Source organism: Tasmannia lanceolata, unplaced genomic scaffold, assembly GCF_043159265.1.
Source record: "Tasmannia lanceolata isolate RefF3 unplaced genomic scaffold, GAP_Taslan_0.1 ptg000003l, whole genome shotgun sequence".
Lineage (NCBI taxonomy): Eukaryota > Viridiplantae > Streptophyta > Magnoliopsida > Canellales > Winteraceae > Tasmannia > Tasmannia lanceolata.
Window position 1 is genome coordinate 8332248 of NW_027518680.1, and position 14087 is coordinate 8346334.

Below are 14087 nucleotides of genomic sequence, written 5' to 3' on the forward strand. Positions count from 1 at the left end.
AGAGAGAGAGAGAGAGAGAGAGAGAGAGAGAGAGAGAGAGAGAGAGAGAGAGTTTTGGAAACGGAAGGGATTCGAGCTTTATAAGATTGGCAACTACAGGATCTCTTAAATAAGGTATTGGAAAGTTTGATAAGAATGGCAATTGCCATTTACTAAGGACTCTTAAGAGTTGATAAAACCAAATCATTTTATTGGGTGGGTAAGAATCTAGTGCCGACCCCGGACTATGGTGGGAAAAAAAAAAAAACTTTGGTTGGTTGCTTGGACTGTTGGGAAGAAAAAAATTCTTCTCAAGCTTATTTTTGGTTCTTGGGATTATTTTGGTTCATGCGATTATTTTGGGATAGGATGAAAAGGCAATCATTAAAAGAGTGGGATTAAAAAATTTCACCACACAAGCAATCATTACAGGTAGGGGTGGACATGGTTCGGTTCGGTTCGGTTGTGGGGTATACTCAGAACCGAACCATATATAATCGGTTCCTTGAAATTGGAACCAGAACCGAACCATATATGTTTGGAACCGAACCGAACCAGAACCATATATAATCGGTTCGGTTCTGGGTTTACCCAACCTTCACCAAATGTAGATATTTTGCCTAATTGTATTTATAATCGGTTCGGTCCTGTTTATATATGAACTACAAGGACTAACATGCACGAATTTGGAATAATCAGGCACAAATTTGCACAAATTTGGGCAATGCAAAAATTATATATGACTTACAAACATGCACAAATTTGGAATAATCAAGCACAAATTTGGGGGATGAATTAAAAATTTAAAGGCAAAGCAACACGTTAAAGAGGGGTGAATTAAAAGGGGGTGGGGTGATTTTATCAAGCGATGAGGCATTGGGTTTTAAGGTGAGGGTCGGTTCTCGGTTCGGTTTTCAGTTCCGGGATCCCAAACCCAGAACCGAACCGAATTTCCATCGGTTCCAGGATATCAGAACCGGAACCGAACCATATAAATATGGAACCGAACCGAACCGAACCATATGTGCCAGTTCGGTTCGGTTTCTCGGTTCGAACCGGAACCATGTCCACCCCTAATTACAGGAGTGGGATTAAAAAAAATCTAGTGCTAAAAGGCAACCAAACATGGGATGGGTCCAAAACTTTACTAAAACTTCCTAGGACAAAAATTTTATTGGCAACCAAACAGACATGGGATTTTTATTTTACCAGGATACTTCTAGGACTTTTTTTTCCCACCAATCTCGGATTTTTTTTCTCCCACATAAATCCCAGGAACAAATTTGAATATTGTTAGATTTGGGTAAAATGGTTTGATAGCGAAAATCCAGGAATGAATACTCATTGAGGGATTTTCAGTTTTTTTAGCTATACAAAGAAGTATTGCCTATATTATTAGATATTAGATTTGGTTGCCTTTTGCAATAGAAAAATAAGAACAAAAAAAAATACCATAAATTTTGGAAAGGATTGGCATTGAAGGTTGCCAAAACCGAAAATATAGGAATACTAAAAGAATTTGGTTGCCTTTTTTGAGAAGGAAAAAGAAAGAATAGCGTAAATCTTGGAAAAATAGCATAAATAGTGGAATATGGAATCTGAACCGTTGATTTACTTATCTTTGCTTCTGCAAAATATATAGATAGAATTATTTTATTGGCCTTAGCTGGCCTTCTTTCCTTTTGGTGGAGGAAACGTTGAATAGAAGGGGTAAGAAGAAGATATGCTTTGGGAAAGGATAAATCCCAAAAATCTCGTAGTTCCTAAATCGTGTAATATGGAAATTATGGAGAAAAAAATGAAAAATGGAGAAAAGAAAAAGGCGAATATAAGGGGTGACACGTGGCATTCTCATGTCGTCCAGGATTCCGTTTTACATATATATTACTAGTTGCAGTCCCGTGTGATGCAGGGAGCGGCAAAAAAAAGAAGCTTTATAACTTACTTTTAAAAAAAAGAAAAAAAAGAAGAAACATTCATAAAGATATAGAGAAAATTTCAAGAGAAGAGGGCATAAGATTGTAATAAAGATAATACAAAGAGAAGAAAGATAAATTGAGAAAGAGAGTGAAATCACCTGATTCTTCACGAATAAAGGCATCTCAAACATAACTTATTGTTCTTCTTTTTCTTATCAAGTCCATCAGTTGAGCATCAAGAGTACATATTTCTATGTTAGTAACAAATAAATAAAATCTTGGTTTCCTCAGATTTTTAAGAAATGTGGAATTGGCCGTAAAACTCTCTCTGGTCAGACCTCCGGTATCATAGAATTGGCCGGAAAAAGAAAAGTGAAAAACGTACCTAGGAAGGCGAAGAACAAATCTAAGATTAGAGAGAGAGACAGAAAATAAATCAAATAGAAAGAACTGAACAGAATATAATCGCATTTGACTGTATATAAAAAATTGAACAGAAAACAGTGGCTCTTAATTAATCACAATTCTTTTGTTCTTGGAATAATAAATGATAGACATGTGAAATCCTGCGATGGTAGAAAACCATAGTTAAATCCCAAAAAACTCTCTATATTCCTTTAATTTATCATTTAGATCCCATAAAATCCTCTCCCAAAAAAATAGCTACTTTTTTCTAATCGTTAATACTAGGAGAAAGGAGAAAGAATAGCTACTTTTCTTAATCGTGAATTTGTGGAGAAAGGAAATTTGGAATAGAAGATATGCAAAGTGGCGCAGCCAAAACCACATCTTTTTAAAATCCTTATTATTAGGGACTGAGAATTAAAATTAGAATTTCCGAAATCATTTTGGAAATAGGGAGAGAGATTTTCGTCTATTTCTCTCAAAATACCATCTCTTTGAAATTCTTATTATTATGAACTAAGTATTAAAATTAGAAACGATTTGTGAGATATTTTAGGGTGGGAGAGATTTTAGAAAGATAAACTATTGAAAGAGATAAATGGGAGATTTTAGGTAAGGGAGAGATTTTAGGGAGAAATAAAGAGGAAAATGTAGAATTTGAAGGAGGGTGCAAAACACGAAAATTCTCATTGGAGAGAGTTTTACGTTTATGGAGGGGGTGCCACGTGGCACAACCACGTCGTCTAGGATTCCGTTTTACTATTATATGATATGATATATATATATATATATATATATATATATATATATATATATAGAGAGAGAGAGAGAGAGAGAGAGAGAGAGAGAGAGAGAGAGAGATTTCTGAATTCTGATCGTTGGATTTAGTTGGCAAAAGAATCTGAATTCCTCCAAGCACTCCAAACAAATCCGTTCTCATAAGGGGAAAGAAATTTCTTTTTCAAGGCAAAAAAAGGAAAGCATCCAAGCATGCAAGCTTTCAAAATGGGGTTATTTGCATAGTTAGCAAAACGTGATTCGCCAATAAAACGGGACGGAAAATTTTCGAGTTTAATACGGTACTGCTTCAAAAAAAACGGAAACACAAGAAAATGATTTAGAATTTTGTCATTTACAAAATATGGTGGGGGTAAAATTGGAAAGTTGACCCAAAAAAATGTGTTTAAAACATTTAAAACGCATTTAAAACGTGGTTAAAACGTTTGCCTAAAAAAACGGAGTTTTATTCATTGTGAAAGTTTTAAACGGCACACCATTAAAATACATTTTTAAAAAAAATGGAGTTTTGCTAACTATGGTTCTTCGCACCCCAAGATTCTCTGTATCTCAATTTCAGCTAAATTTAGAGGAGAAAATCCACAGAGCAATATGGTAAAACCCGCCAGCCTAAATTAGGGTTTTGAGAAGATTGCTTAGGAAAGGTGGTGGGTGGTGGGTGGTGGGAGTCACCTTGTGAAGCACCTTTTTTTAATAAAAGAAAAAATGTGGCTCCCTCAGGTCTATAAATCTACCAGCATCACTTCATATTGTACACTCTCTCTCTGTAGCAAATGAAAGAAAGAAGAGAGACATGATGAAGGTGGTGGTGGTGATTTTTTCAAGTTAGAGGGGTGGGGAAGATGAAAAGGTGAAAAGGGTTGTGCCCGGCTCCCTGTGTGCCGCACGTGTGGACCAATCTCTTAGCCTAATAGAAATCGGTCTGGATCGGATCTTTTTATCTTAAAATAAAAAAGAATGATTATAAGATGAGGGCTGTGAATGTGGCAAGGGCTGTGAATAAATGAAAAAAACAAGGGCTTTTCATTTGACTTCTGCAAAGAGAACGGTGGTTTTTTTTTTTTTTAAACGGCATGCTTATGCATACTATTTGTAAAATTTGATTCAATTATTCTGAGATATAGTTTTGTTTCTGTTCTTGATTCGATCATTCTTAGACATCGGTGGTTCTAAAATTTAAATTTTATTGCAGTTGAACTCCTTAGATTGTCTTCTATGAAGAATTAATCCCACAAAGAATTTTATTGATCTAACATGCATTTTGGAACTTTTGTCAGTGGATTCTCAATTATTGTCCACAATACACTTTCATTAAAGATCAACTACATATAAATACACAGCAGACATACGACTCTAAATATTGAACTAGTATAATCACACATCTACGCATATAACACACACCCTCGTACGCGGAAAGAGAGAAGATGTTTCAACCAATTGAACTAATGAACGAGGATGGGTCTGGGGGCACAGAAACTTCAACTGCTCCTTCAAGCATCTGGGTCACTTTCTTCATAGAAGGCCTTAGTGATGGTTCCTCTTGAATACACCAAATTGATACCATCACGAACCTCTCCAGCCTCCTAGCGTCGCTTGGTGCCTCTAAATCATCCTCAACTAACAAATTCAGTTTCCTTTCTCTATAGCAATCATAAGCCCAATAAGTCAGTATTGCATTCTCTATTTCATCCAGCCCCACTTCCACGTTCTTCCTACAACAAATTATCTCCAGCAACAAGACGCCAAAGTTGTAAACATCCACCTTTGTAGTGATTGACATGTTTCTGAACCATTCGGGTGCGACATATCCTCTGGTTCCTCATAATCCTGTATTTGTTCGAGTCTGGTCCGATGGCATAAGCTTGGCCAGGCCAAAATCCGAAATCCTTGCAGTAAAATTGCAATCTAAAAGTATGTTTTGAGGCTTTATATCATAACGGATGATTTGGTTGCCACACTCATCATGCAAGTAAGTAAGCCCTCTTGCAACTCCAAAGGCAATCTGTGTCCGTTGGTTCCAGCTGGGCCTTGAACTTCCAAATAGGAAGCTTGCTAAGGAGCCGTTGCTCATGAACTCATATACCAAAAGCCGTTGTGACCCCTCGTAGCAGAATCCCAATAATTGTACTAGATTCTTATGATGGATTTTGCCGTTATTTCAGCTTTGAATTCCTTATCTCCTTCCTCCACCAACTTCTTGACTGCGAAGAAATTTCCAGTACTTGATGTTAAGACGCCTTTGTAGACTGTGCCGAAAGCACCGCTGCCCAATTCTTGTTTAAACCCATCTGTAACTTCTTCAAGCTCTTTGTAAGTAAACAATCGCAAATGCATTCCTAAGAAATTTTGTTCTGGTGTCGCTTGTTCTGGCTGGTGTTTTAGTAGTTTCTTATGATATTGGAAGAAAACAGCCAACAAAATGGCTACCAAAAAGTGGAGGTTGAGAAACACAGAACTGCCTAAAAGGGTCGAGAAGATGATGATCAGAGTACCTCGATCACTCTTCCCTCCGTTTGAACCTGAAGGAAATGGAAACTGAGAAGTCGAATTTCCTAGGGGAACTTTGATGAGTGCCAACAGTCTACACCATTGAAAATGCGACTGCACAAAAACAATCATCCAAGCAGAGTTCTCTGCACCGGTCTTCATTTATTGAACCCACAAGCTCCACTGCCAAAATTATCGGTAATTGCTATACAAATGTCATGAGGCACCGACCATACAATAGACCAGGATTCACCTGCCCAGTTTCTGTTGCTTGAGCCATTCTTGGGGTATATATATTGCCTGAAAACTCCATCAAAATCAAGTGTTGCTCTGTGGTAGAAGTCTCTGGTTGAAACTATGTTTCCCAAAGTGAGGCTGTGTATGTTCCCATTTGTTTGCCTGAGGTAAATGTAACCTGACTGATTGAAGATCACCTAAGAATCAGTTCCTGCAGTGTCGCTACTCCAGTAAGCATTGTAAAGATAATTGGTAAGGAGATGTGTTGTGTAAAGCACGAGATTGCCATCTGTTTGGAAACGAAGCTCAAACTTTCCGCTCGAGTAGTTGGTCTTTGTTTCACGAGAAGAAAGCATGCTGCCCTGATCCAATATCTGCGTAGGCAGGATGGTGTCCGTAGAAAGATCGAAACTCTGCCAAGTGATACCAGAATTCGAATTCCTGAGGACCAAGTTCCCTGTCTCGAGCATGGCGGCGGAGGTGACACTACCGTTAGTGATTTGAGCCCTCCATATCTCTTGTCCTTGATGATTGCGATGCACAAGATTTCCACTGCTCGTCAGCTCGACTTTCGATCCATCAAGCACAAGATTATCTCCATTTGCAGACCAAATTATAGTTTTTTCAGGTACTTTGTCGAACCAAATTGCAAGCAAGAAGAGATCTTAGTCTGCAACGCGAGTGAACCCGAATGCGAAATCACCAGAAGGCGAAACCCATGAAGTATTGTGACTGGTAGAGAGACTAGAGCCCAAACTTATGCTACCATTACTTTGAGCCACGGCAGAAAGTGTAAACAGAAGAAGAGCAAGCAAGAAGAACAGAGGATTATCAAGAGCAGATGCCATTTGAGATTAAGTTTCGTATATATTTTGATAACAAGAGAAGGAATTGCAGATTAGCTGGTTTACATGGAATTAGAGAAGGAATAGTGATCTAATCCCCTCTGCTTGTTCTTTTTATTGATGGAGATAATATGGTTGGTTCGATCTCTACGTCTACTACAAGAGATTTTTGTCTTTTTGGCTTCCACAGCGACTTGGAGTCAAAGGTAGGAGCGTAGGATTACCAGTGACTTTTCCACGGTCATCAACTTGCATTCTTTGATTGGATTCTTTGAGGATTACCAGTTTTTTCGAATATCGAGCACGCCCTTGTTGATCAATTGCAAGCAGATTGGCCCAACTACGGTGAAATAGTTGTCGGAGAGCGAGAAATTGAGTAGATTGCCAACCTTGCAAATCTCTTCCGGTATAAATCCGGTGAGAAAGTTGCCCGCGAAATTGAGCTGTTCGATTTTTCTAAGGCATCCCAACCAGCCCGATAATGAATTGTTGAGGAAGAGCACTTCTTTTAGAGTCCTCGAGGAGTTACATATGCTTCGTGGGATGCTTCCTGTGAACCCTTTTTTTTTTTTTTCGCCCAAAGAACTGGATTAGTAAAAAAGCAATTTAGATGATTAAGTACAAGACAACCAATAAAATAAAAAATGGGTTTTACAATCGTTAAGGAGCATTTAAATACTCAACTCTACTCAACTCAACTCAACTCAACTAAACTAAGCCTTTGTCCCAAACTAGTTAAGGAGCAATTAAATGGATGTCTTTAAACCTTCACAAATTAGTCCATTTCTTGCTTCCACAGTTCGAATGGTTAGGATGATCCTATGGATCTGATTTTTTATGGACACCCTATCTATGTGAGGGCCTTAAAAATGAATGGCTTAGATCATCCAAATAATGTGGCCCCACTGTATTTTAAGCTAGTGTGTAGATAACTTATCTACATATATGTGTAGGAACCGTTTTCTATATATATATATATATATATATATATATATATATATATATATATATATATATACCAGACACACACACACACACACACACACACTAGTAAAAAACCCCGTGCGATCGAGGCAGACAAAGAACTGTATTGACCACATTATAGGTTGATCAAAACCGTCCATGTGATGGAACACAACATCAATAGGTTGTGCCCGTAAAATCATTTCCATAGGTTGATCCTAGCCCTCTAATCTATAGAGGTTTCCATAATATGTTGTTCCTCCTAAGGTACCCCGAATTCGTAAATATTTTTAAAGGGGTCGAGAATTCGTAATATCCTCAAAAAATTTATAAGTAAAAGTAGTTTTTTCGTAATTGCCATATTTCGATACCTCTTCTTTGTAGTTTTTTTCGTAGTTGTACAATTGTCATATACAGTTACCCGTTTCGGTACTTTTTTTTGTAATTTTTTGACTTTCAAGCACTTTGTCCGTAATTTTGCAAAGAAAAAAAAAACGTCTTTGTCCACTTTTTTTATTAAAAAAGTGTAAAGGAAGGGGGTAGGATTGACATTATGTGGCTTTAATGGGTGCCTTTGTTAAAAAGCATAAAGGAGGGGGTAGGATTGAAAATATGTGGGTTGAATGGGTGCCTTTGTTAAGAAAATGTAAAAAAAAGTGATGTGTAATTCTATTAGAATTTTGGGAGAAATTCAAGTAATTCTCTCCTCTTCTCTTCTACTATATAGTAATAGACTAGTTGTAGTCCTGTGCGATGAACAGGGCGGCCAAAAAAATAAAATGAATAATAAAATTTATTAGAAATTAGTGTAAAAGAGGGTTCATGATCAGGCTGCTGTGTGCTGTCCTGGCAGCGTTTCTTGGATTTTAAGCAAGAAAATCAGGTTTTAAAAATCTCTCTTGCAACCTGAGATTTCTAAAACCAGGAAAATGGGTGGATCTTCTACTCTCTTGCTGATGGAAAGAAGGGAGAGAAGTAAAAAATGAGTAAAAAACGTCGGTTGGTCCTCTTCTTCTCTTCTCTCTAACCCTCTTTTCTAACCCTCTTTTACATTGTTTTCAAACTAAAAACCTGGTTTCTAAAATCTGCATATCCAAACGGCCCCTAAAAGCGTATAGGTGTGCAAGAAGAAAATGAATAAATTGCTTAATGAATATCATAATGAAACATGGAAAACCAACTTGCATGCATTGATTTATTTGGTGAACCGACTTGGAGATTGATTGGAAGAAAATCTCATAAAGGTTATCGCCCTTAATTGGGAAGATTCACGGTCTTGCGAAATCTCGGACACTAGGGGTGTAAATGGATATTCAAAAATTCGATTACCGTCCGCATTCGAATCCGTTTAAAGCTAATATTATCTGAATCTGTTTCAAGCCGATATTATCCGAATCCGTTTATGAGATATCCGGCTCTTAGAGGATGCGAATCTAGTAAATGGTATATCCGATCCGTTTAACATCCGAATCCGAGAAGTACATTCTTTTTATTTATTATTAATAATATCATTAATATTTATTTTTAGTAATGACACACTATCTTTTGTTTCTAAAAGAAAAGTGAATTTTCTTTTTAGAAAAGAAAAAAAGTATTTTGGGTGGGAAATTGAATAATTTCTCATTTTAAGGGCATTCTTAGAGTTTGACATGGCTTCTTTATGAAGCAACAAATGTGGGTTGTAGGATGAAAAAGACAGATGGATGATCGTGATTGAAAGAAGATGGCATAGCTTCTAGAGAATTCTAAAGCAAAACAGCCATCTAGGTCATTGATAGTAAATGGACGACTCGATCAATTTTCCAACTTAGGGTTATATAAAAACCCAAAATGCAATTAAAAGAGGGGACTCCTGAGGTTTGCAAGGAGAAGCAAGAGAGAGGAGAAAAGAGGAGGTAGAGACACCATCTCCGGCATTCCTTGGTGCACCCAACTCTCACCAAAATCCATCGCCGCCCCTCTCCACCTTCACACGGCCACCTCCATCACCGCCAGTCACCTCATCTCTAACACAATCCCCATCTCCATCCCCATTTCTCTTCATCTTCCACCATCAGCACTCTCACTTCTCCTCTTCAAAATAGCCCAAACCCATTCCATCATATACAAAAAAAAAAAAAAAAAAAAAACCGCAAAGACCATCCATCCCCACCGCCACTCTCTCTCTCTCTCTCTCTCTCTCTCTCTCTCTCTCTCTCTCTCTCTCTCTGCCTTTGTTTTAAAAGGAAGAAGAGGATCTCATATTGTAGACACCCCATTTTGACCTGGCCCTATTTTCCTAAAAAAAGTTGAATAAATCCCGAAATCGATCCCTGAATTTGAATCCAAGATTCCCCAAACTCAATTTTCAAGTTCCATAATATGCTTCCCGAAGTGCCCTGAAAACTGAAAATCGTGGCCCAATTGCAAAAGAACCTGAAAAATTCGAAATCACCCACTTGAAAATTATTTCTCAAAATATTCTGAAAGCCCGAGTGATCTCCGAATCCCATTGATATTCTCCGTTCAACCGCCCCGACCTCCTCTTTCATTTGTGCAAAAATTAGAAAATTATCAAAATATGGGTGTGTCAATATCATTTCCCTGGAAAAATATCTAGGGGAAAATAATTCGCCCTTTCCCCTTCCTTGCTTAGACCACCCCCTGTAGCGCAGAAAATATGCTAAGGAGGGCTGTCCGAGGAAGAAAGGGGAGGCATATATATTTTCCCTTTTAGAAAAGGAGAGTGAAACAACCAAGTGGGGGTGCCCATTGATAAAAAGAAGAGCAAGTAGAGCTTAATGGCAAGAGGGTAATACACCTTAGCCTTAAGGGTATTTTTGGTACAGTTGATATTGCTTCCTTCCCAAGCAATAAACATGGGCCATTAGATCAAACGGGTGAGGTGTAAGGCTAGATTGGATTAGAACACTCTAGATCCTTAGGATTTCTAAGGTGGCATTAGGGCAAACACAATGATCAAGGGCTAAGAGCATTCAAGAGAGGAAAGATACCAAATGAATGGTTAAGATCAACTATTAAAAAAAAAAAAACCTAGCTACTTAACCAAAGAGAGAGAGCTCATCCAAAAAAAAAAAAAGGAAGGAGGGGAGTTCTTGATTTTTCTGGTAAAAACTTGCAGAGAAAAGAGAGAGAGGAGAAGAAGAAACGGCCGGCTAATCACTTCTACCACCGTCTTCCCCGGCCATCCTAGCCGGAATCCGGCAAAAATCCAAGCCGCCATCAACCCCCATCTCTTCCTACTATCTTCTTCCACCTTCACCTCTACACCACCACCTTCAGCCATCGATCGAACCCATCCAAACCCCCTTCCTTTTTCCCTCTCCACCACCACAGCAACCTCGCCTCCGGCCAGCCACCGCTCGACCAAACCCACATCATCTCCTCCTTCAAAACCCCATCCATTAAACCCCCTCAAATCTGACCCTACCTCCATCGTTGTCTTCTTCGTTCAACACCCCCACAGCCACCATCTCTTCTTCTCCCCTCACCCACATTCTTTAAATACTCTAAACCCTTTTCTACCACCACCCCAAACCCATCTCCACCACCAATCCACTTCCGATCATCTCCACTCTCTGGTTCCCGCCGGCCAGCACCATCACTTTCTTCTCCTCCGGCCGGAATCCGGCAAGTCCATCCACTAGTCACCATCTTCCCCCTTTACAATCACCACCATTAAATCAGAGAGGAGCAAACAGAGAGAGGAGAGAGAGAGAGGGAGAATAGAAAAGGGGAGCCGCCATCTTTGTCTCCTCCGGCCGGAATCCGGCAAACCCATTTTCCCCGCCATCTCAACCTCCACCTCCAGATCCTTGTTTAGCTCCACCACGATCACCGCCCGCAACCATCAATTCTGGTATTCCCCTCTGCAATTTCACCTCCATTTTCTTCAGCCGAATCACCACCAAAACCCATCTCATTTGCTATTAATCCAAACCCATTTCAAAACCCCTTAAAAGCTCGGCCATCTTAGTTTCTTTCCATTTCTACTAATTTCTACCCCCAAGCTACCATCAACATCCATCTCCCTCATCTCTACCACCGTCTTCTCCGGCCATCCTAGCCGGAATCCGGCAAAAATCCGACCATACACAACCATCTTCTTCTTCTCTAGCCTTTATTTCTCTTCACAACCACCGTTAAAACCCTCCATTACAGCCATCACCAAACCCTCCTCCATTTTCAGCCACCGTCCCACCTTTGCCGCCTCTGTGCCGCTTGTTGCCTTCGCCTTTCATCATCAAATCTGCGGCCCTCCATCTCGCAGCTCGGATTCAAGAAGAGGATAGTAATATCTTTGTTACTGTAAGTCGATCCAAACTCAAATCCATATTTTATTTTTTCTTGTTCAAGTAAATGGCTGCTTCATAGGTTTTATATCCAATGGGGTGTGATGGGTTTTCCTTTTAGAGTCACATATTGCTGCTACTTGTAAATTTTCTATGGCTTAGCTGATGAATGTACTTAATTCTTTTTATTTTATTTTATCAGCGTAGTAGTTTTTCTCATAGTTCTGGGGATTGAAATGGATTTTATGGATGAGCAGTATCATGGATGGAGAGGAGTTTGGTATGGATATCAAAACAGGGGAGTGGCCATACTTATGACTCATTCCAGGAGTGTTGGCATTGCCTGAATAAACCATCCATGCTAGTCTCTGCCATCTTCATCATTCCTTTTAGTTTATTTTGGGAATCTTAATGGCACCAGTTACGACTTGTTAGTCATAGAAGGCAAGATTACCGTGCGTAATTCCAATTCAGGGTTACAATGATGTCAGTTCTTTAAGGGAAAGAGAACTGATATTGGGGCTATTATGTTGTGAGGATGACACTGTTTGGTGTATCACACCATTGAAATCAATTCTAATTGCGAGGATAGTTTTGGACAGGTGACATGCCTCCAATGTAATTGGTATCTCTGTAGAAATGTGTACAACTGAGTTAGTGACACCTTCATTGAGACATCATAGTGTAAATGATGGTGGTCAACTTGGACCTTGGTGCTGCACAATCTGTTTGTTAGTTGCACGATGGTTGATCCATTCTTAGGGTCGAGACAGCTTCGTTCCCTATGATGCAAGTCGATCAGAATAATTAATCTGCTCAGCTTTGTTCCCTGTAGAACAAGCTGATCAAAAGAGCTAATCCCTCCTCCCATCTCTGCTCTTCCTTCAAATTTTGCTCTGATATTCGGAATTTCAAGGATCTCCCTGACCTACACCTGCATTAGTGATCCTCGTAGGCTTCTTAGAATCTTCCTTGTCCGTTGGGTTCATTTCAGTTTTCTTGAGATTACTTTCTCTGGGTTTCCGGGATTTCTTTCGGCCTAAGGATTCCACCGACTTTTGGGAACATTTCAGGCGGGTTAGGGCGATGACGGAATGTTTCTTGAGCCAACCCCTTGCCCTTCCTATCATTTTCCCTATCTTAGGGTCTTCACAGGGTTTGAGGGGTTTCCTTTCCTTTCGGGACTACTCTCTTCACGTTCCTTGGGATATTCATTCCATTTCGAGACCCCATCAATTCTGGGAACACTCGTCATTTTTCTCGGGTTTAGGCGATGACGGACGACAACCTCTTGAGCCAAAACCCCCTTTCGATCAAAAGGGATAAAAATACATAAAAATTAAATAACAAAAATCTAAAAACATAAAAAACAACAAAAATATTTTTTTTTTTCGAAAAAGCTGTTTCGAACTACGTTGGCTTGATCCCTTTCCACAAGGTACGTAAGTAGCTTGGGTCCACCCAAGTCCAGTCAAACCTTTTTAATAAACATTTTCAAACCTTTCAAAAACAAGAATGGGCAAGGATGATGATCGCCAGGTCACTCGGAGTCCCCCCTTTTCATTCCATTTTCGATTTCGATCGTGATTTTTCGGTTTTCCATCAGTTTTCCGACGTTTTATCGGGTTTTGGGACGGGCGATGACGTAGCGTAGTCCCTTCACAGGGATTGTCCTCGCTGAGCCCAACGATAGGTCATGACGATCGCGAGACTTGTCCGATCTTCAGCAGATTAGGATCGCTGGGCTTGATTCTTTTTTTGAATCGCCCTCTGAGCCTATCGTGTGTTCCATCTTCTTCCCCCTGGCATTTTGGTTCTCGCATACCGTGGATTTTCTGATTTCTTTCTTTTCTTGCACCTTTTAGCTTGCTGTGTGCTTATCTTAGATTTCTTATGCATTCTAGTTTGTTTGTTCTTCTAGCGTGCGATCGATTGCCATTTTCTTAGTCTTATCTCTTGCATAGGCTCGCATGCTAGTGTGTTTACTTTACTGCTTTAATTGCTTAGCTATAGCGTTTATCCATTCGTCTTAGCTTGATTATCTTTCTAAACTTAGATGTTTGCCTTCCTTATCTCATTATATCTATCATTATTTGCTTAGTTGTAGCTATGCATGCGGATGTTACTGCTTTCCTAGAATGTGATGAGTTAGGATTAGATGC